Source organism: Bos javanicus, chromosome 27, assembly GCF_032452875.1.
Source record: "Bos javanicus breed banteng chromosome 27, ARS-OSU_banteng_1.0, whole genome shotgun sequence".
NCBI lineage: Eukaryota > Metazoa > Chordata > Mammalia > Artiodactyla > Bovidae > Bos > Bos javanicus.
In genome coordinates this window covers 12,941,446-12,966,471 of record NC_083894.1, presented here as the reverse complement: position 1 = coordinate 12,966,471, position 25,026 = coordinate 12,941,446, and the positions used below count along the sequence as shown (strand labels likewise).

General features: G+C 37.3%; 1 protein-coding gene and 1 long non-coding RNA gene across 2 annotated transcripts in view; one reads left to right on the top strand and one right to left on the bottom strand.

Moving 5' to 3' along the window:
- Window positions 1–25,026, bottom strand: part of TENM3 (teneurin transmembrane protein 3) — a 997,728-nt gene that overhangs the window by 813,204 nt on the left and 159,498 nt on the right. The window lies entirely within an intron of this gene.
- LOC133240128 (uncharacterized) lies at window positions 1,491–24,838 on the top strand. The gene is made up of 3 exons (XR_009734121.1): window positions 1,491–1,861; window positions 2,593–2,667; window positions 24,554–24,838. It is a non-coding gene; the product is annotated as an uncharacterized LOC133240128 (long non-coding RNA).

Sequence of the window (25,026 nt, the reverse complement as noted above, 5' to 3'; positions counted from 1 at the left end):
TTTCCCCAAAGATAAGTGAAGACCTTTCACAGATTTCAGAGAAAGGAGGCATTATCCAAGCAAGCCTTTTCTGCTTGATCAAAATGCAGAGTATAAGCAAATTAAATTGATTTAAGCTAGCATGACATCAACCTAAAACAAATGGGTTTTAACATTTAAGAAAAATCAACCTATTATTTCTGATTATCTTTCTTCTTAGTAAAATTTTCTTTTTCTAAAGAACAAAGAACTCTATCTTTTTTCTTTACTATCTTAGTAAAATAAACATGAATTAAAATGTAAAATTGAATCCCTTCTGTTCTGACATTTGAACAGTGAGATCTTAATAATTTTTGAAAATAAAAATCCAACTAGCTTGATAACATTAGAGGCTACCTTTCTTCTGTACCTTTAAAGTTTAAATGAAAAAGAAGGATAAGGAAGAATTTGCCTTATGTAACCTCTTTGGAATAAATTCATTTAAAATTTGAAGATATGCTAAAAAAATTATTTTAAACCTTGATCCATCTTTTATTTACTGTGTTTTATAGTAGACAAGTCATTTATTTTTTCGTTCCATTGCCATCGATAACAATAATTTAAAACCAGCTAATAAACATTATGGTTTGTTAGAACTGCTACCGATTAAATCTTAAGTGTCTTATACATACAAATATAAACAGAATGTAATTAGAGCTATTTAAAGAACCCATTTTTAACTTAGATTAACCATACTTTCCATTTGCTGAGGATAAACACTCATAAATGAAAACCATTGCTGAACAAGAAGCAATTACTTCAGTTTAAAATATTAATATGCACAGCCTTTTTAAAAGCCATGGAAAATCATTTATGGACTGCATCGCATAGACTCAAATCATACCCAAAAGGAAGAATGGGGCAACATCCTGCGTCCTAATCGAGAAGCAATCAACTGGGGCATGGCATGTCCTTACCTTTAGGAGCCCATTAAACTCTTGGCTTCAATTAGCGTAGATTTCCAACATGATAGTCCTATATATGTTCAAAGGGTGATTTAAAACCACACATACATGCACTTAGAAAGAAAGGAGAATTTTACTGTTGAAAAATCAACTTCATCAACCTCTTTCTAGGAAAAATTGAAACCCACTTATAATTTAACCTAATAACTGATCTGAGCATATAGTCTGGAAGAGAAGGAAACATAGCCCACACATCATAATTGCACATTTCGTGCCTAAAATATACACAAAAATATATACTGAGTCAATTGAACACAACTAGCTAATTGTTGTGTTCTTTTTGGTGACATTAGTAGGCTGAGTAAAACCTTGGTTTGGGCTAGAATTATACTCTCTGGTTAAATGCGTGCTACTATGAGTTAACCACAGGTCACATCCGGTTACAATGAGCATCATTATCACAAAAGGCTTCCAAGCTGGTCCTGGAAGTTCTCAGAATGGGGCTCTGTTGATTTCATCACAATGATACCACTAATGTAAGAGCCCAGACAGACTTATTAACCCTTGTGTGCCTGAAATGGCCACAATGTTTCAGATCTTTGGTTAGGTCTCTGAATATAAAATGATTCTGGGTGAGGACGTGGTTATTTTCAACCTCACAAGACAAAAATCCAGGGACTAAACTTGTCCCATTAACAGTTCATGTCTGCCTATGGCTGAAAGTATAATTGGGGTAGTATTTTGAAAGGGGAACCATTTTGTTCATGACAACCAAGCTTCAATGCAGATAAATTTAGTAGATGATTGATAGTTATGGTGATGTGCCTTGAATTATAAGTGAAATTTATATTTATAGGACTTTATCTTTTGATCCCATTTACAAAGTTATAATCAATTATTTTTATTCTGAATTATGGAAGGCTTCATTTTCATTAAAGGTAAGGAAGTAAAATAGCTTCAAGGGCTGAAATGAAAAAAAATCTTAGCAGGGTGATTTTATGGTTGGCCTTAGGCAAAAATCACCCAGCAAGGGATGTTTGTCTTGGATGCCAGTACCAGTTCTTTTCAGTGATCTTCTATCCTATCCTGGCCACTGAAGCTTCCCAGGGCCCTTTGGGTGCTTGAATATATATTCCCTCCCCTCCCTTCATTCCCATACATATTCTTTTTATGTTATTTTGTCCAGGCTCTCGTCTTCAACAGAATTTATTATTATTACTCTTCTCTTCTTTTCCCAATTTAGTATTTTCTTAGTCCCTTCTTCTGCCTGATACTATCTCATTTAAAAAACAAAGTCCTATGAATTCAATAATAAGGACCAAAGATTAGTGCTTCATCTGTGCCACATAGTATGTGTTCATTTACAGAAGCTTTCTGGATAAATGCCTAATCCAAAGTACTGTCTTTAATGGTAGAAATTTCTGGTTCATTTAGAGGTATTGAAATTTGAAGAACTTTCAAAATACACCATACAGGTGGCTGCATGCTCTATATAATGTTTAGAGCCAGTCATGTGTCTTTCATTAACTATCTTTAAGAAAAAGGGCCAGGTCATGTGTCTTTGGTTTATAATTACCTTGTGCCATCACAAGGCTTTTAAAAAAACTTTCAACCAAAATTCAAAACTGTGATTTTACTAAACTACCACATTATCTTTCCCGAACCTCAGAAACACAAAGCATTCCCCTGATTGGATTGTTCACTATTCAACTTACTGAATCTCGTAACTTGGAGATTATGATAGGTGAGTATCCTGTGCATCTCCCCAGTGCCATCCACCCCAACACACAAGTAGGTGGTAACTATGTTGCTTTGTTAAACAGAATGTGACCCAGATTGCTACCAAGATTAATTTGAAACAGAGACTTATTACTGTTACCACATCAAGGAGTGACTAAGTTGTGTTCCATAACTTTATAAAATTTTATAACTCATCAACTAAATAGCCTGAATTAGTTGACTTTATTGTTTGGTAAATGCTTGATAGCCAATAGATTTAATACATTGTTAATTATCTTATTCTCCTTAAAGTAGTATTTTCACTTTTATAACCAAGAATATTAGAGGCTAATTAGAAATACAGTAGTGTGAATTGTAAATTATGTGTAATTACAATAAAACTACTGAAGAATAATACACATTATTTATAAATTGTGACACTGTGATAAATTAAAGCAATTACAGGTAAACCAATAATGTTCTTTAATTAAGTACTTATGAATGAAAATTTGTGCCTTGCATTTACAATAACCTATAAGGTTGGGGACTGCATTTATAGCTCGTGTGGAAATCGATTGCACTCGGCCGTGATGCTCTGCTAAGAATAGCTTCCAAGTTCATTACTGTCATTCTGCCATTATCATGTAAAAACACCCAGGATTGTTAAATGTAAAGTGTGCTGACAGCCAATCAACCATGCTTCTTAATATAATTATAATTATGTCACTATCTCTTATTATGCCTTTATGAATCTGAGAAAAAGTTCATATTTCCACAAGTCTTCAATATTGGTTGCAAAGGAATAGAAGATGCTTTGTCACAAGTTTATTGAAAATACTATTGTATTTGACATTAGTAAGACTATTCATCCTCATAATTATCTTACTGCAGCCTGCCATTTAAAGATGATAACAATAGTTTATGTGTTGCTATATCTGTTTATTATATGCTATATTGTTATAATGTTGAGGTAATTCTTTGACATATCCAGGTTACAATCAATGTCACGAAATTGACATAGGACAGATCAAAAGACCACCTTCCTGCCCTTAATTCAAATTGTGTGTGTTTGTACAGATGCATGCAAACAGGTTTCTGGAGTAGAAAGAGAAGTAGTAAAAGTTGGTGAGATGGGGAAGAATTGGAAGGTTCAGATGACAGGAACTTGCTGACCTGAATTTAAAATATCTTGAAACTTATCATAAAGATACGTATATAAAGATGAGTACTAAAAAAAAACCAAAAAAAACAAGAAAAGTATTCTGACTTATCCAGGAATATACATTTATTAATTTGTCTTGAGGCATTTGAAAGAGGGAAGTGAAAAAGTTGGCTTAAAGCTCAACATTCAGAAAACTAAGATCATGGCATCTGGTCCCATCACTTCATGGCAAATAGATGAGGAAACAGTGGAAACAGTGGCTGACTTTATTTTTCTGGGCTCCAAAATCACTGCAGATGGTGATTGCAGCCATGAAATTAAAAGACACTTGCTCCTTGGAAGGAAAGTTATAATCAACCTAGACAGGGTATTAAAAAGCAGACATTACTTTGCCAACAAAGGTCCGTCTAGTCAAGGCTGTGGTTCCTCCAGTGGTCATGTATGGATGTGACAGTTGGACTATAAAAAAAGCTGAGTGCCGAAGAAGTGATGCTTTTGAACAGTGGTGTTGGAGAAGACTCTTGAGAATCCCTTGGACTGCAAGGAGATCCAACCAGTCAATCCTAAAGGAGATCAGTCCTGGGTGTTCATTGGAAGGACTGATGTTGAAGCTGAAACTCCAATACTTTGGGCACCTGATGCGAAGAGCTGACTCATTTGAAAAGACCCTGATGCTGGGAATGATTGAAGGCAGGAGGAGAAGGGGACGACAGAGGATGAGATGGTTGGATGGCATCACCGACTCGATGGACATGGGTTTGGGTGGACTCTGGGAGCTGGTGATGGACAGGGAGGTCTGGCGTGTTGTGGTTCATGGGGTCGCAAAGAGTCAGACAAGACTGAGCAACTGAACTAACTTGAAGCATTAACAATTAAAGTTCTCTAAAAATTAAGGAATGCCTATACTAGTAACAAAACAGCATGTCAAATATTCATGTGTGGTCGTCTGTGTCCAACTCTTTGTGACCCCAGGTTCCTCTGTCTATGGGATTTCCCAGGCAAGAATACTGGGGTGGGTTGCCATTTCATATTCCAGGGTATCTTCCTGACCCAGGGATTGAACCCATGTCTCTTGCATCTCCTGCATTGGCAGGGGGATTCTTTACCACCTGGGAAGCCATGTGAAATATAGTACAGAGAATACCCTCGAAGGGAAAGCCATGTACTAGGTAGAGGTTACACATGTTAGTCATGATTATCAGGTCACAGATAAGCCTTGCAAACCAAGTTAGCCTGTTAATTTTCATGAAAGCCGGCAGAAATCATGAGACTCTTAGGTCAGAGGCAAAGGACTTTGTCACTCAAAGCACAACAAGTAGCATGAGCATCATCGTGTGTGTGTGTGTGTTGGTTTCCCTCATCCTTGCATGGGAGTGATACAGAAGGGCACAGATGGTTGCTATACACAGGGTGGGTTCACCCCGCAGCTGAGGAACATTGAACTTGAGGAGTCCACTGTTTTTATAGCAAGCGCTGAGCAAATCTACCTTTGTTTCAGAGGTAGACATTACATCATCTCTCAAAGTTGCTCTCTGTCAACATGACCCTGAGGAATGGTCCCAGTAAAGAGCAGTCACAGCTCTGCATTCTTGACAAACCTAGCAAGACATGAAGAAGTCCATGAGACCTGCAGAGGATTTTCTTTTCCAACATGCAGTATAAACATCTTCAGGAGTATGGTGTACAATGAGATAAAAAGATGACCTTTGTCCATTGGCTTCAAGTTCAAAACTCTTCCCACGACCATGCTTACCACTGTATGTTTAGTTAAATCTTATTAAAAATGGCATAAGAAACTTCTGGGGACAGTTTCCCTTTGATAGCTTCTCTGTGAATGCAATCCATTCAGATTGCAATCCATTCACTCTGCAAATGATCTGGTTCTAATCTGTCACTTCCATTTAACTATTTAATCATGTCAGTTCCTTTCCTGTCTTCAGTTCACCTGACCTTATTAATTTCACTTTAGAAGTACTGAAATGGTACCTTCACCTGTTTGTTCACATCTTGACTTACTTGATATAAGTATATTGTAAGGTAGAGGGATTGTAGAGGCTCCTAATTATCATCTCCAGCTTATCATTGGGCTTCCCTGCTGGCTCAGTGGTAAAAATTATGCCTGCCAATGCAGGAGACTCAGGTTGGATCCCTGAGTTGGGAAGATCCCTTGGAGAATGGAATGGCAACCCACTTCAGTATTCTTGTCTGGAGTATCCCAAGGACAGAGGAACCTTATGGGCTATAGTCCATGGGGTCACAAAAGAGTCAGACACACCTTAGCTACTAAGCAACAACAAGCTTATCATTAATTAGGCAGAGTGATCCATTGACATCTTTAGGCCACGTGGCCACCATTTGATGTGGCCAGAGCCTTCATAATGTCCAAACTCAAACTCTATATATAATCAGTGCCCAACTCTTTTCCAATCCTTTCACCTCTTTCATGAAAATTTTGTTGTCCTTCTGCAAGGCACACTGATTTCTTTGCTTTGAATTGATTTTCTATGCTCAGGATGAGCAGCTGTGGTGGTTCCTTGCGCCAAATTGGATGCTATGTAACTTCATCGGGAAGGACCCCTAAAGAAAACAGGTTTATTATATCCCTCTCCCGCCGTCTTTCAACCTACTTTCAATAAACTGTGCTTCTAGGCTGCGGGGTAGGATCTCAAGTCATCTTCTATAATGACTCTCAGGTTAAAAAAATTAGGTGTGGCTTTAAAAGGTGAATTCAGTGTAAAACCAAAACTTCACATCTAACTTATTCTTTCCAACACACTGGTGTGTGTACCTGTGTACACACACACACACACACACACACGGGACTATTTTAAACCAGAAAAGCTAAGGTGGTGAAGAAGTATAATGGGGCTCTTTGCTCAGCATCTGTCTCCCCAGCTCCTAGCTGGCTGGGAAGGTCTTCTCTGATGGGTAGGCAGCGCATTCCCAATTCAGCTATTTTCTCCTTGGGTTGGCCTACTGGTTGGACACTCTCACTGCCCTTTGGTTCTGGACTTCTCAGAAAAGTCAGACAGCGTTTTCTGGATTATTCAACCACCAGGAGAGACATGCTAAAGTTTTAGGTGGCTGTCTTGAAGTTCTCCTCAACTGCATAATGTTTATGGAAAATACACTCCTCCCCAGTGTTATAGTACCACGGTCATCAAGTTCCCAAAAGAAACCTACCTTCTCTAATCTGATCAATCTTCAATTTCCCTTTTATACCCTGGAGGTGGTTGGGCACCTATATCATTGATTTCAGTTTTTATTTTTTTGGTTTATTTATTTTTGAAACGTTTTTGGATGGGAGGTGTCTCATCTGAAACTTTGATATAAGCAGTAGAAACAGTTTCTAATCCTATGAAAATTGTCTTATTGCATTTAATTATTTTTGAAAGTTTATAAATTTTTTTCTTACTATGTTACAAGCTTTTTGAGAAAGTAGGGACCACTTATACTCCTTTTTTTTTTTTTTTTGATCAGTGGATTGGAGTTATCAATTTACACGCCCTCAGGACAGAGGGGTGATAGGATTATAGTAACAAGTAATACAAATAGAAAGAAATAAGGAATATTGAGGTTCCTTTTCCTTCTTTATTTTTTAAAAAGAAGCCAGAAGTCTCAAATTTTATGCAACTGATAGATTTATTAACTGAAGGCATAAAGATACATTAAAATCATATCTGCACAAAACCAAAATAAACAGCACATTTATTTTAGCATGAAAAAAGATCACTCCATGAATAGGAATAATGGGAATATGCCTGTTTAATAATTAATATTAATAATTAATCTTTCTAAATAATTAGATGTTTCACTTTTGCATTTGTTGTGGTTAAGCTTTAATTGATTTAAATAATTGGAATCTACTTAACAAATTGCTGTTTTCAGCTGAAAAAATAGTCTTTTGGTGGACTACCTTAATGAAGGGGTTAATTTATTCTTTTATTACTGTTTAACTTATGAAAAAAATTAAAATATGTTTACCTTCTGTTTCAAGAAAATCAGTTTCTAAGTAAACAGTGCTCAACAGTTTGAATTGTCCCAACTGTTCTCTAAAAGTTGAAGAAAGGTTATTAAATATTTATCATCTTATATTGTGTTATTTACTGTTATGATGAATATGCAAATTTTATTAATGTTATTCAGAAAGCCATGAAAAAATTATAATTCATGAATGAAAAATTAAACGTTAACAAGCTAGTTATTTGGAAAAAAATTTAATCCACAAATGAAATACATTGTCCGTGAGTAAATAAAGCCATACTAGATTTTAGAGAGAAGGAACTGAGGGATGCAATAAATAGAAGCCTAGGAAAATATTTAGTATTTTCAGGATGGCAAAATAAAGGAGTCTTTCAGAAGTGTGAGAAAAGATGTTAAAAGTAGGGACTTGCTGGGGGCTCTTCCTTTCCTAAGGGCAGGGGAGGGGCAGGCAGAGGTGTTGGTGCCAGATTCCTCATCTCCAAAGCCCTCCCTCCCAACCCCCAGCACTGACAAAGAGGCTATCTTCCTATTGCCACAGGAATGCTATGGGAATTCGAAAGTTAGGGCTTTCTCCCTAACTGAAGATTTTAGCTCCAGGATATAGATTAAAAAAAAAAAAAAAAAAAAGAAGAAGAAGAACAATTATAATTCACGGAAAGCTTCTGGGTTTCATTAAAAGTAAAAAAAAAGAAAACGTTTTAAAAATTATTACATGCTACAGATAACTGGTCTAGTACCAGTTGGGCCATTTCTATTGATGTCCTCTTACCCTGATCTACTTTTCCATTTCCCATACGTATCAGCTTCAAATATACGATATAACATACCGGTATATACTGTTTACTTATCATTTTCTGGAAAATAATGTAGGCTCTATGAATGTAGGGAATCTTTGCTTCCCCACATGCTCATCAAGTACCCAGAAGAGTGCCTGGTATATAGTAGGTGCTCAATAAATATTTGTAGAATGTCCTCCAAAGAATATGTAGGAAAAAAGTGACTGCAATATTGAAAGATATTGTAGAAGGCTTGAGAAAAGACTGCTTCAAAATCAGGGGAAATAATCGAACCGTTAAATATATTTTATGAAGACTCTCAAATTACGTAGATATAACCCATCCAATAAATCTCCAGACCTGTTGCTTCTACTCTTCAAATATCTCTTAACCATATATCTCTCATTTTCTATTAGCATCACATCTCTAGTAACCCTTTTCCTAGATATTTAAAAAATGTCATTGTCTTTTCATTTCTAGTCTTTTACATCAAATAAATCATCTCCAATAATTCATAGCCATGAACCATTTAATGTATCACTTTTTTGGTGTGTGTTAGATATGCAGGTTTTACATGGTTCCTGCTTTCACAGCATTTATAATTTAATTTTGGATACAGGCATTAAAGAAGCTGTGATATAACTGATGAACAACTAAAGAGCCTCTTGATGAAAGTGAAAGAGGAGAGTGAAAATTTTGGCTTAAAACTCAACATTCAGAAAACTAAGATCATGGCATCTGGTCCCATCACTTCATGGGAAATAGATGGGGAAACAGTGGAAACAGTGACAGACTTTATTTTCTTGGGCTCCAAACTCATTGCAGATGCTGACTGGATGAAATTAAAAGATGCTTGCTCCTTGGAAGAAAAGTTATGATCAACCTAGACAGCATATTAAAAAGCAGAGCCATTACTTTGCCAACAAAGGTCCGTCTAGTCAAGGCTATGGTTTTTCCAGTAGTCATGTATGGATGTGACTATAAAGAAAGCTGAATGCTGAAGAATTGATGCTTTTGAACTGTGGTGTTGGAGAAGACCCTTGAGAGTCCCTTGGACTGCAACGAGATCCAACCAGTCCATCCTAAAGGAAATGAATCCTGAACATTCATTGGAAGGACTGATGCTGAAGTTGAAACTCCAATACTTTGGCCACCTGATGTGAAGAACTGACTCATTTGAAAAGACGGTGATGTTGGGAAAGATTGAAGGCAGGAGGAGAAGGGGATGACAGAGGATGAGATGGTTGGATGGCATCACTGACTCAATGGATATGAGTTTGAGTAAACTCCGGGAATTGATGATGGACAGGGAGGCCTGGCGTGCTGCAGTCCATGGGGTCGCAAAGAGTCAGACACGACTGAGTGACTGAACTGAACTGATATAACTACTTGCTTAATACTGCTTGTAATTCTCTCTCTATAGAATTACAGTTGACATTTGATGTTGGAAAAGATAGTTTGCCCTGAACTATAACTAAGGCAATGAATGTTGTCTAGAATCTTAGAGAAGAATCTCTTCTAAGAAAGTGATGTGTAAGAGATTTGAAAGAGAGTGAGAGTCAGGCATTCTCAATGGAAGAGGTAGTGAGAATCATTGAAAGGGAACAGAATATGCTAAAATCCAGAGGCAGGAGGGTTAGAGAGGCATGAGTTATAACTAGGTGGAGACAAGATGATGTATGACTAGAGAGGGGAAGGGGGGATAAATTGGGAGATTGGGACTGACATACATACACCACTATGCATAAAATAGATAATTAGTAAGAACCTACTGTATAGCGTAGGTGAAAAAAAAGATAACTTTGTAACTAGATGGCCTTGATACAGAAATGCCCCCTCCATCTATTCTGTCTCTTTACAGTACTAAGTTGTTTCATTTGGGAGACAGTATCTTTGGTGTGTGATCCCAAAAACTGAGGTACAATGACTCTATCCTTTTGGGGTTTTAGCAAAATGTCTTATTCTTGGTGGATCATAAACATTGATATTTGCTAAGTGACTATCAGCCTATCTAATCTGATTGATTTCTATGCCACTGGCATGTGTGCATTTTAATATATGTAATTGTTGAACCATTAGCCAGTTTATTCTCCCCCTTTTAGTGGCTCATTACCTGTTATAGCATGCTATATCCTGGTTTATACAAGAACAGCTGTGTCTAATATACTCCTATAAATCACCCATGTTCATTTTCATATAGGTATTAGACTCAGCAAATATGTGTCATGTGGATTTTTATGTGCGAGCCTCTGAACATCACAAAAACTTCCCAGAGCCAGAGATAACTGCACTGAATCAGCTGTTCCCAAGTTTACTTTTAACCATTGCTCAAATTAGATATCTATGAGCTCCCCTCAGAGTCCAATCCCAGGCTGCCAGCTGCTCCAGATGTAAGAAGCTTTTATAGCTTTCAAACACATTTTATCTGTCATCATTTTCATCAACAGGAATATCTTTCTCTTTATTCTCTTTTAGAGAACCTGGTAAACAAGGAAAGAGAAAAGCTTGTCTTTATTGTAACTCCAAAGAGCTCAGTTTGTGTGTGTGTGGGAAACCCCAGCATGTCTTTCTTTGCATCTCTTTCTATGTAGTTCTTCAAAGGTTTATCAACCACCACCTTAATCCATTTGCTGAAGATACTCAATTTTCCAAATGTCCTTTTCTTTGAAATTCATAGAAAATTCAGCTTGAGGTGACAGAAAGAGATGAAGAATGCAAGGAGGTATACATTCCAATTTTGCCTCTACACTTATGAATCAAGTGTTCTGAATGAATTCCCCATTTTTTCTCATCTGTAAAATGGGCAGTGATTTTGGGAGGGTTAGAGAAAGATGAAAGATGAAAAATGATTATAAGGAATCTTTTAAAACAAGTTACGAATGAACTCATGTACATTTTGATCTCAATCACAGAGCTAAGGGTATACTCAAAGAAGTTGGTACGGATAGAAATATTTATAAAGTCAAGTTCACTGCAGCGTTGTTCTTAGTAGCAAACAACTGAGAAAAAATGAAAGGAGTCTATTAACAGCATGTTGAAATGTAAATTATGACATATCCATATAATGGAATAATATAGAGTCACTTAAAAAGTCACATAGTTTTGCATGACTCATAAAGAAATAAATATATCCAAGAAGTAGCATTAAGAGTAAAAACGGAGAGAATCCTTATGCAGTACATTTACATGGTGTAAATTAAAAAAGAAAACATATACATGTAGCTGGTATACGCATCAGCATTTTGGACTGAAACAAAAAAGCTGATAGAATGATCAATTTTGGGTAAAATAATTGAGGATGGTGTCATCACTATGTGTTATACTTCTCTACTCCTGTCCATGTTTTATTTTCTTTGTAAAATAACAGTCAATGTTACATGAACAGTATAATATTGGAACTTTTTTATTTTCTTTTGTATATGATTGTTAAAGAAACAAATGCCTATTATCTAAAAATAAACTATAAAAAATAATAAAATTCCAGTGGTCTTATTGATATAAAATACTGTTTTATCACACAAAGGATATAAAAATTCAGTAGCAGACTCAAATAAATTGAGTTTAGGAGATATGCTGCTTTCAGGAATGTGGCATTGACCAGGTTAATGCCATTAACTGTAAGTGGGGGGAGTATTTTTACAACTCCTTTTTACTGAGCACCTACTTTCCCCCCTCTTGTTCTCACATGCCTAGTTTTCAGCCACAAAAAGGTTTAGCAGGCATCTCATTGTTCACTGCATTTTGTTACTTTTTAAAATCTGAAAATCACTACTAGGTGTTGGAGTGTATTATGGGAATATTCTCTCCAGCTGGGCTGACATATTCATGAAATGCAGAGTAACTGGAACAGAGTCAGAGGACTCTGGGACCTGAAGGAGGCCTCCGCGTCTGCCCCCGGAGTTGTCTGTTACTGTGGCTAGACCCAGGGCATTTCAGTGATTTTTCCAGGCTGACCTAGATGGACTGACCACTGACTGTGTGTCTGATTGACCCAGTGCAGTGTGATGTCTTGTCTGTAGCAGTCTATGTCCTGTGGTCAAGCAGACTCACCAGCAGATTTTTGAGAAGTTAAGCTTTGAGTTGCATCATTAAAGAAGGTATCAACCTTAATGAACTATGATATGAATTATGCGTTTGCTGTTATGATGTTATTAATACCTACCTCATTCAGTTCCTGCAGTAACTATATATATATATACACACACACTATATATAATATATGGTATTACAAATAATGGTACTGAAACTCAGAGATTAAATCATTTGCACAAAGATACAATTTATATATAGCAGAAATGGAATTTAAACTCATATCTGACTCACCCCATTATTCATAATCTCAATAATAGGAGCAAAGATCCTTAAGTGGGCATTAATAAGGTGTATATAGGAAACGACCAGTTGAAAGCTTGTGGAGGCAGTTGAAATCAAGTCTTCTAGGTATTAGTAGTAAGATAGTAGCAAACAAATTCAGAAAGGAAAGGCAGAAACTGAGTTGAAAAATTACTGAGATAAAATTTTTCCACATACTCTATTGAGCAAGCCCGTATGCATTATGTTCAAATATTCTAATAGTAGTAGTACTAACCAACAGTGGGAGTATTAATACAAACCTCTACACCTTGCTTGAACCTTCCCCACGTATCAACGCTGTGATCCACTTTAAGGTTAATTGCTCTGTCTTTGAGGTATACTTAGTTTGTTCACCTTTTAAGGGTCATACACATAACTGGAATAACCTAATTTATCACCTATACTGTGTAACACTCTTTTATTCTAACCTGAAAATTAAACTCTCCGCAAACCCCATAAAATGCATATTAAAACATCATGTGCAGGATGCAAAACATTTTTGCATAATGACAGGTTTAATTTTGTTTAGCCTGTTAGCATCTACTCTTGAAAACGAGGTTCTGAGATTTCCTATTTATGCTCCTAAATTCAGAATAGTCTAAAATGTCATTTTTATTATTCCTTATATCAGAGGCCTTAAAATTAAAAACATCCATCAGAAAATGGCTGTCTTCAAAATATATTGCCCAATATGGAATGTAAATATTAAGTTTAAATATTTTAAAATTAAATTATTATTTAATTTATAATTGCATGAGCATAGTATAGTTGGGCTATGGGGTGAATAGATCTGTTCACAGGCAGAAATATGTGTTCTCATATCACTTTAAAAGCCACAAACCCCCAAACCTTCAGCAATCAGACTGAGGATAGGAAAGTTGCTAAAAACCAGGGCAAAACTATCATTCCTGAACATTTCAAATCAGTTCTTAATCCCTGAAAGTAACTTTCAAAAATATGGACACATTGAATTTTCAAAGCTGCCTCCGTGTCACCAACAAAATGAGAATCAACTGATATTATTTTTAAATACAAAAAAACCTGTAAATAAATCAAGGAAGAAAGGAATAAGGCAAATGTAGTCTCTTTCACCCCAGGTATAAAATATAAACACATGACAATTTTATTTAAAAAGAGAACTTGTGTGGCTTAATGCCCCAGTCTTAAAATACAGTTAAAATTAAGAACCTGAAAATACATGTTACCATTATAAGATGATCACAGAAACATTCTGGGCAAGAATTTGATTTTATATAAATTGTTTCATATGATGTCAGTTCTAATAGTAGTGAAGAAAAATATTTAAATGTGTAGCATGCCTCTTGCTTTCCAGAGCATTACATGGAATTCATTATTTATCTGTACTTCACAACAGTGATGCAAGTACCTTTCCACTCTGGTGTAGGAAGTATCTCTTTACACAAAGCAGCTTTCAGAGTCTGCTCAAATTCCACTTTTCTGTGATTCCTTCTGTGACTGCCCCAGATGGGAGTAATTCCCCTTTTTCTGAAAGCTTATGGGGTTAATTATCTCATATGGCAATGGCATTGCCTCGTGTGAGGTTTTCCTTCCTTTTAGGATGTATCTCTGAGCTGTATCTTCCCTCATCCCCTCTCCTCTTCCCTGACCCACCTTTCACCCCTCAACTATGACACCTGGCATAGAACTTTGGTCAGGATTTACAAGGATGGCTGTGATCCGAACATCTCTTAAAGACACGTTTTGTGTGGTTCCTAGTGCTTGACAATGCTTGTTGTTCAGCTGCTAAGTTTTGTCTGACTCCTTGCGACCCCATGGACTGCAGCACGCCAGGCTTCCCTGCCCTCACTGCCTCCTGGAGTTTGCTCAAACTCATGTCCATTGAGTTGGTGATGCCATCCAACCACCTCATCCTCTGCCAAGCCCTGATGCTGGAAAAGACTGAGGGCAGGAGGAGAAGGGGGATGACAGTGTTTACCTAACATTTAAAACTTTGGGAAATTTCACTTAAAACTTGGAATTTCTAGTTTCTTTAGATGAACTAGAAGATCTGATGACTCTGGATTCATACTCCTTCATGGCAACAGTTGGCTGGGGTCGAGAGTGGCTTCTCATTTAGGATGTGCACAGGTGCACCAATGGGAGCTGTCCTCCTGCTCTCTGATGTACTTCTTCTTTGAAGCATCATCAGGAATTCACGACTGAGGCTTTTTTTTTAGTTTTTTTTTTTTTTTTTTTTTTTAGTTTTTTGGCTGTATCACATGTCATGTGGGATCTTAGTCCCCGATCAGGGATTGAACTCATGCCTTCTGCAGTGGAATCAACCACTGGACCGCCAGGGAAGTCCCTTGACTGCCTTTTTTTTTTTTTTTTTTAAATGGCAGACGACTATTTACTGTACCCAGATCTCTATCAAAAGTGAGTTGACAAAAGCAAGCAAGGAGGACATTGAATGGCTTCCAACCTGTAACCCTGATTCCCAATATGGATTGGCCTTTGCAGACATTTGAGTTTAGACTTCGAGGGGAAGTATGAAACTTAAGAGCACATCGTCTGTGCAGCCTTGGGAAGCCTTGAGATTTGATCCCTGCTTTGTCACTTATTAACTGTGAAGCCCATACTTTTGATCTCTTATCTCAAAAGTGGAAGTAATCCCAGATAGTTTTCTTATGAGGATTAAGAAAAGTAAATAAATAATAAATACTTAGCACATTATCTGCTACATAGTGAGCCCATAGTAAATGATAAATATTATTACTATCCTTCCCATGTTTAAAGTTAAGAAATTCTTTTGAATTGAGGTCTCACATATGATGGCCTTAGTGGCTCGGGTTGGATTTGCCCAGCTGGGTGGAAGGTATGAATGAAAACTGCAAGTCATTTACTTAATACATATTTATTAGACACCTAACTCTGTTCCTGGCACTATTCTCAATATTTGGTATTTATAATGCAAACAAAGCAAACCTAGTTCTTTGCTCTAATGGAGTTTACATACCGGTGGAGGAAACAAATAAATACTAAAAAAATAAATGTACAATGTTATTTCAGGGATGATATATGTGACAAGGCTAGGCAAAGGGCTCAAGAAAAACTGGAGGCATGTGCTACTTTATATATGGTAGAGTAAAGAAATGGTATTCAAGGAGGAGCTTGAATGAAGTGAGAGAGAGAGCTAAGAAAGCTCATGATGGGAGAGAATTGCTGGCAGCATGGGTGGGCCCTGCAGGGGAGCTTGCCCAGTGCTCTGACAAGTGGCCAAGGATTCCAGTGAGGGATGGCAACCCACTCCAGTATTTTTGCCTGGAGAATCCCATGGATAGAGGAGCCTGGCAGCCTACAGTCCATGGGGTCGCAAGAACTTAGTGACGAAACCACCACCACCACCACCACCACCACCAGTGAGGGGAGATGGAAAGGGGGAGAGTTTACCAGGGGGAGGTCACACCGTGCTGGGCCTTGGAGGCCATCTGTGAGCACTTAGGTCTTCGATGTAATCAGAAAATCCCAGAATCTTTTAATCACATAATTGACATGATCTCCTTTGTCCTGAAAGGCTGGTCTGTGGAACAGAGGCCAGGCAAGCAGGAGACTCATCAGAAGGGTGTTGCCATTGACCATGTGAGGGACTAGAGTTGGTGGCAGTGGACGGGGTGAGAAGGTCACGTTACTAGAGCAGCAGGCTTTGCTGGTGGGTGTGGGGTGTATGCAAATGAGAAGAGCAAACGATGACTCTCAGGTTTTGACCAAAGAAGCTGGCTGGATAGTGGCAAGACTGAGATTTAGAACACTGAATGAGTGTCAAGAGCTTGGAGGGAGGGTGGGAATGGATAGCAAGAATTCAGTTCTAGACATGGGAAGTTTCAGATGCTCAAAAAGCATTGTGAGGACATGTTGAATAGACAGTTATGTGTAAGTCTAGCCCCTGGAGGAGGAAATGGCAACCCATTCCAGTGTTCTTGCCTGGAGAATTCCGTGGATAAATGTGCCTGGCAGGCTATAGTCCATGGGGTTGCAAAGAGTCAGATAGACTGAGCGCAGTGCACAGCAGCACATGTAAGTCTCGTGTTCAAAGCATTGATTGTGACTGGAGATGACAATTTGAAAATCCTTATGGCTCAATGGTAAAGAATCCACCTGCAGTGCAGGAGCCACAGGAGCCACGGATTCAATCCCTGGGTCGGGAAGATCCCCTGGAGGGGGAAATGGCAACCCACTCTAGTATTCTTGCCCATGGACAGAGGAGCCTGCGGGGGGGGGGGGGGGGCTACAGTCTTTGGGGTCACAAAGAGTTGGACATAACTGAAGCAACTTAACATGCACATCTTATAGACACGGCATTTAAGATTAAGGAATTGGATGAAATCATCAAGGACTTGAGTATAGAATGAAAAAAAAACAGAGGTTGGGGGGTGGGCATGAGTCTTTAGCAAGGGAAGAAAGAGTGGCAGGTGCAAAAGGAAGAAAACCTACAGTGTGGCCATCAGGCCAAGGACTGTGTCCACATCCTCACAGGCGAGGAAGGCCCCTTGTTCTCTGAGGTTATGCATTTTCAGATCAATAGTGTTTTAGGTGCTCTGCTTGTTCTCAGTAAGAGACCACTAATGGGATAAAGCAACCAAACTGAAAAGACATAGAACTTTTCCAAGAATTTCAAATTGAGAAGTTACATTCATGCAGGTGAGGCTAAGATCAATACCTATTGTAAAACAAAATGCTCTTAAATAGTCTATATGAATGATGACTTTTAATTAATCTTCATTCTATCACACCATATCATGTGAAGACTCCTCTGTCCTCTTGGAGCACATGCTTTAAGTCCCTAAATGCAAGTGTACCTGAATAATACAGCAAGGGTGCTGGAAGCCAATGACATTGACAGAAACTGAGGATGGCTACATTTGAGGATCATTTTTTAATAGTTAATAATCACTATTTTCTTTTTCCTTTTTTTCCCTGTCCTCCCCCGCCTCTTCTTTCCTTTTTAATTTTTTTTTAAAATTTTTGGCTACAGCTGCTTTTTAAAGTCCATTCACTTTTTAGTTATGACTCACAGGGACCACTTCTGTTTCACAGTGGAGAGTGACTTGATGCATGTGGTCATGAAAATCTACATTAGTCCCTAAACATCAAGCAGATCTAAGCTGTCAAAAATGAAGGAAGAAGTGAAACATTTGGGACTTTAAGAAATGACAGCATATTCAAATTAAATATATATGTGTGCGTTATGTGCGTATGTGTACACACACACACACTCACTCACATAGGCACATACATGCATTTACCTCTTTATCTAGAACATATGGACTTGCAGATTTTTATGCCAAGCCATACGTTTCTGTCTGGCATCATATGGCTCACATTTGATGAAAACTATCCAGTCCTGTGGTGTGCTTCTTTGTTACATATTCTCTAACTCCTATGAGTGAGAATTCCCATTAGCTCAAGGAGGAAAAAAAGAAATGCTATAATGATCCCCTTGCAGTTTGTTTTGGGGGCATGAAAGATGTGAAAAATTGGTGGAAACACACAAAAATTCACATCATAGTAATAATTGGATGGCTCTGACATAACCAGTATTTTTGGTGGTGTTTTATATTTTAATTCATGACTTTACACTAAACAAGATCCCAAAGTGGGAAAACACTGTGGTAAAATTCCTTGATTTTAAATATAGCGGGCAGCTGGAAAGAGAGTGCAAATGTGTGTGCTGACGTGAGGGGTGTGTGAGGAGCATTCAGCTGTGAGTATTTTTGCTAACTATCTGCAAACCGTATAGTGCACATACCGTGGGAGACAGACCATAAAGCTGTAGGCTCTCACCACCTAATGGGTGAATTTCATGGGGAATCTCGAAAATAATTCTCATAGACAGCACGGGCGGCTCATCTAAAGAACTGTTTTGGCTAACACTGATTCCTCTTCCTTTCACTCAGGAAATCAAATATTTCGCCTCAAAAGTAGATCATATTCTGGGTGGTCCCAGGGGAAAAGCTGAAGAGGTTTTTTTTTTTTTTTTTCCCATTTTATTTTCTTGGCAGCAAAGGAATTCTAAAATTTGTTCCCAGATTCTTAGTAGGATGGTGCCCATGGCAGATGGGGGTCACTTAATGAGTAAGCTCACCAGGTCACTGCAGCCCAGGCATTCTGTCCCGTCTCACAATTTTGAGTTATTGTTACAGGGAGTTTTACATATTTTTGGCACAGAGGGGGGATATATGGTGACCTGTCACAACAGTACAAGTTTCTTGATTAAAGAAGGGCTGTGATTTGAAGGGAAGCTGAGTGTCAAATAGCTTCCTCTCCTTGTCATGGTTGGGAAGGTATGTATGCTTCAACTCAGCGTCCCCAGTCCTCTCTGTACTCAGATGAGAGTACTCAGAACTCAAGGGCAGTTCTCTTGAGCTTCCCTGGTGGCTCAGAGGTTAAAGCGTCTGCCTGGAATGCGGGAGACCTGGGTTTGATCCCTGGGTCAGGAAGATCCTCTGGAGAAGGAAATGGCAACCCACTCCAGTACTCTTGCCTGGAGAATCCCATGGAGGGAGGAGCCTGGTAGGCTACAGTCCATGGGGCCGCGAAGAGTCGGACACGACTGAGCGACTTCACTTTTACTTTCTCCTGGCAAAGCCTCCCTCCCTGAACAGTGTCCGTGCTCAAAAGGCAATGCCTTGGTCATGAGCTACCTGTCCACCATTTTGGAATATTATCAGAATCAAAACCTATTTACATTTCAAGTGAATATTCTGAGTTGCACTCAACAAAGTGGAATATAAAAGATTCAATTGGCCCTGTGCATTTTATATACCCTAAATAATGCCATGCCATGTGTGCATGCTTAGTCATGTCTGACTCTTTGTGACCCTATGGACTGTAGCCCACCGGGCTCCTCTATCCATGGAATTTTCCAGGCAAGAATACTGGGGTGGGTTGCCATTTCTTCCCTGAAGGGATCTTTCTGATCCAGGGATCCAACCCACGTCTCCTACATCTCTCGAATTGGCTGGCAGATTCTTTACCACTGAGCCACCTGGAAGCCCCTAAATAAAAACATGGGCAAAAGTGATATAGTCATGGCAAGCTTAACTCAAATCGGTTTTCTACTATGCTACTGAGCAATAATAATATATAGAAAACATCTTAATTTTCAGGCTGTAAGAATGTCAACCCTAGTATTGCATTGAGGGCATCTGATACTTGTAATTTTTACTCTTTTTTTCTTCTTTAGTCCAACTAGTCATCGTATATAGAGTGTTTGTGGGTTGTTTTTCCAAATTATTGAAAGTTACTTTTCATTGTGCTGATATATTAGGAAAGTGTTTTGTTTAATTTTTTTTTTCTTATTGAAGCATAGCTGATTTACAAGATTGTGTTAGTTTCAGGTATACAGAATGGTGATTCAGTTATGCATATATTTGCTTTGGAGTTCTTTTCCCTTGTAGATTATTACAAAAGATTGAGTAGAGTTCCCTGTGCTATACAGTAGGTCTTTTTTGGTTATCTATTTTATATATAGTAGTTTGTATGTATTAATCCCAACCTGTGAGGAGAGTGCTTCGAATGAATCTTCACGACCAGAGAAATGAAAAATATCTGGTGAACTAAAAGAAAAGAACTATTTGAAAGACCATTTTCTAAAAGCCCACTTGTCTTGGAGTATCTGACGAAACAACCATGTATGTGTATATATGGGCAGGTGCACAAAAACTCAGGCAGAAAGAGATGCGCACTCAGGGAGGTGATTTGCCACTTGAAAGAGAATAAGAAAAGCTAGCGACATCCAGATGTTATCATTCTGTTCCCAGTGATACCACTGGCAGCTTTGGTTCTTCAGGGGAAAAAAAAGGGAGCACACCTCTCGTGAGCTGAAATACTGGAGGAGAAGGACTGAAGCTGATTCCTGGCTGTGCTTCACACTGAGTGCTTTACACAGAGCAGAAGCCCAATTAATGCCTGTGGAATTGAATTTATTGAATTGCACTGAAGGGAAAAGAGGACTCAAGGGACTTGGAGCCTTCAAGAGTATATTGCAAGAGCTTTGGTTTCAAGCAGAGACTAAAATTTTAATCTCTGGATTTGTCTGTTGGGCAATGGAGATACATATCTTGAATGAGAAACAAATAACAAATATACCTATTGGAACTGCTGAACATATGGTTTGTTCAGTGAAATACCATGAACCATTTATATACAATGTTTGAAAGAAAATGCTAGTTTCTAACCATGACACTATTATAACACACCTTGGGCTCAAATTTATTTTCCTTTAGATTTTTATGAATTTTGGAAAGATGAGAACTAGGAAAAATGATAGAAAATGGTATATATTTTTAATCAATTATGACTCCTAATGGGAAAATTTTATCCAATAAATTTAAATTTGAATTAATTAAAATGCCCAAATAATTTTGCATTGGTAAAATAGAGGCTTCTTTAAAATGTTCTCATAAATCAATGATGATTAGAATCTTTCTCAAATTTTGAAGATAAACATATTTAGGTTGTGATAAAATGTGAAAAATTTCTACATGATAGTTGTTATTTTCATAAAACTGTGAGTGTATAAGGACATCTCTTAGATAAATTAATTATAGGAATAAATAATATAACCAATATAAAATGAAATGTTGGAAAACTTGTTCTAAATGTTTTAAAAGGTCAGTGGGGGAAAAAATAAGGTTTTATTCTAACAAAATATGCAGGGCCATTGATGAAATACCATTAGAATCCTACATACAAAGAAAAGGAATTAAGTAAAATTTGTTTAAAGAATTTTGTTATTTTTCTTTTATACACTATATTTTTCTTTATGTATTTCTCTAATTCTGATAGTTATTAAATGCTCTTTTTTTGAATCTGTAAGCAAATGACTACTAAAGGGAAAATAGAATTTCTCTACCTGTTTTAAAGACACATCTATGTTCCTCAATGCCTGATTTCTCTGTTCAGATATCACGCAGACCTAGGATTAGTCTTCTAATAAGTCTAGTAATTTCAAACAAAATAAAATTTTGGAAAGCACAAACGTGTCATTACTAAACAATGTGCTATTAAAAACAAACCATGGATCAATGAGAAATCAAAGAGGAAATCATAAGTAAATGAAATAAATGAAAATGGAAACATAACTGTCTAAAATCTATGGGATACAGCAAAAGTGAATCAGAAAGGGAAGTTTTTAGTGATACAGTCCTACCTTGAGAAATGAGAAAAATCTCAAATAAACAACTCAACCTACCATCTAAGGGAATTAGAAAAACAAGAATAAACTGAGTCCAAAGCCAACAGAAGAAAGGGAACAATAGAAATCACAGAGGAAATACATAAAATCGACGATCCCTCCCCCAAAACAATAGAATAAAGATCAATGAAACTAATACCTGGTTTTTAAAAAAGATAAACAAAATTCATAAACCTTTAGTCAGGCTTATCAAAAATAAAAGGGAAAGGATCCAATTAAACAGAATAATAAATAAAACAGGAGAAATAACAACTGATACCACAGTGATACAAATAATCATAAGAAAATACTACCAACAGTTATATGCCTACAGACTGAACCACCTAGAAGAAATGGACAAATTTATAGAAAGATACAACTTACCAAGACTGAATCAAGAAGAAACAGGCAATTTGAACAGACTGATTGCTAGTAGTAAAATTGAATTTATAATAAAAGTACTCCTAGGAAACAAAAAGCCTGGGACGAGTTGCAATAACATGGATGAACTTAAAGTACTATGCTTAGTGAAGTAAGTCATACAGAAAGACAAGTAGTCTATGTTATCATTCTATACAAAATCAAAAAAATAAAAAAAGGGAATGTATATTATAAAACAGAAACAGACCTATAGATACTGAGAAAAAATTAGTGGTTACCAGTAGGGAGAGGGAGGGAGGAGGGGCAAGAGAGGGCTAGGAAAGTAAGACATACAACTACATATAGAATTAATAAGCTATAAGGATATATTGTACAGCACAGGGAAATATATCCATTATTTGTAATAACTCGAGAATAATCACTAAAATATTAAATCACTATGTAAGACAGCTGAAACTAATATAGTATTGTAAATCAACTGATTTCAATTAAACAATAAAAATTATTATGAGATGAATATAAACAGTATAAAAAGTAACTTATGAAAATTTCACAGATTTCTAATTATTTTCTCAAAAAATAATAGCCCCATAACTTGCATTATTTTTATATCAAATCTTTGAAACTATTCAGCATAGATATTTAAACATGTAGAAAACCAAGTCTCACAATAAATAATACTGTGAAAGTAATAAGTTGCTACATCACTTTTTTGGCAATGTAACCTCACAGAAGAGATTTCTTTTTGATTAAGGAATAAAAATTAAGTGACACATTAAAGAGCTTCTGATCACTTAGTGACTGCTTTATCTTTTCAGCTGAATGTTCATTCTTTTGAATCCGTAAACAACAAAATAAGTCTTTTCAGGTGACTTCAAAACACTACTTGTATTGAACATACACAAATAAAATATATTTAGTGGTGACTATTTTGAAATATTATTATAAGCCAAGTTTGGGCACTTGGAACTGTATACACAGGACCTATGAAAAATATTAAAGTAGGATTACCATGAAGAGTTGGCTTCCTTGATGGCTCAGTCCGAAAAGAATCCACCTGCAATGCGGGAGACCCAGGTTTGATCCCTGGGTTGGGAAAATCCCCTGGAGGAGGGCATGGCAACCCACTCCAGTATTTTTGCCTGGAGAATCCCCATGGTCAGAGGAGCCTGGTGGACTGCAGTCCATGAGGTCGCAAAGAGTCAGACATGACTGAGCAACTAAACACAGCACAGCTGCACCACAAAGAATATTTATTTCCCCAACAGAAATTTAGTAATAAATCTGTTCTGACATCATTTGGGTTATATGAAAACCTTTAGACATCTCCATTAAGAAAGAAGATTGCCAACAAGTTGAATGAGTTGGAAGAGTTTTGAGTCTCCTGATTGGAACCTATAGCAAGATAGATTTCTATGGAACTAGAAAATATTTTACCGATTATGAAGACTTGTGTAAGAAAAGATGATATGTCATAGACCTTTCCCTTCTTTTCTTGTTAATACAAAGAAGTTTAATGGGTGGAAAAAAATAAAATATCAACAGGCTTTAGATAAAATTAGGGATTCCCTGGTGGCTCAGATGGTAAAGCATCTGCCCACAATCTGGGAGACCCAGGTTTGATCCCTGGGTCGGGAAGATCCCCTGGGGAAGGAAATGGCAACCCACTCCAGTACTCTTGCCTAGAAAATTCCATGGATGAAGGAGCCTGGTGGGCTACAGTCCATGAGGTCGCAAAGAGTCAGACATGACTGAGCGACTTCACTTTCTTTCTTTCTTTTCTTTAGATAAAATATTGCAGAGATGAGAAAAATGTAAAAAAAAAAAAAAAGTAAAACCTCAATTGAGGCATTGGAATTGGGCAGCACTTATATTAGTCATTGATAGAACTGCCACATAAAACTGCATGTATGTGTGTGTGTGTCTGAGTGTGTGGGTTTAACCATAGACAAATTGGCTTATCTACCATTGCTTTTTCAAAGATTATATTTAAAAACAAGTGATGCTGTATCACTGAATATTTTTCATACAAACTTCCTTTTCCGTTTTCTCTTTTCAGTGAAGTTGGATTGCATGAAGAAAATGAAGTTGCTTTACTTGATTTTATCAGCTGAAAGCAGAGGAAGGACACATTTCTAATGGATCCTCAGTCACTGAGTGCACTTTTAGAGAAATAGAATTGGTGGTGAGGCATAAGGCCACTAAGTTGCTCTAATATAATGATAATTTTGTTAAGGATTTTGACAGTTAGAAGTGTGTGCAAGGTCAGGGAAAGTCTTGTAAGCCTTTTTTTGATGAAAGTATAACCATATGCTTATTGACTAAGGTAAGATAAAAGAAGAAAGTTGGGGAAAGAATGAATAAATTTCGTCATTGGGATAATGCTGAAAGCACTAGAGTGTCCCAGGTGGTTGAGTGGTAAAGACTTTACTTGCTAATGAAGGAGATTCGGGAGACATGGTTTTGATCCCTGGGTCAGGAAGATCCCCTGGAGAAGGAAATGGTATCCTGCTCCAGTATTCTTGCCTGGGA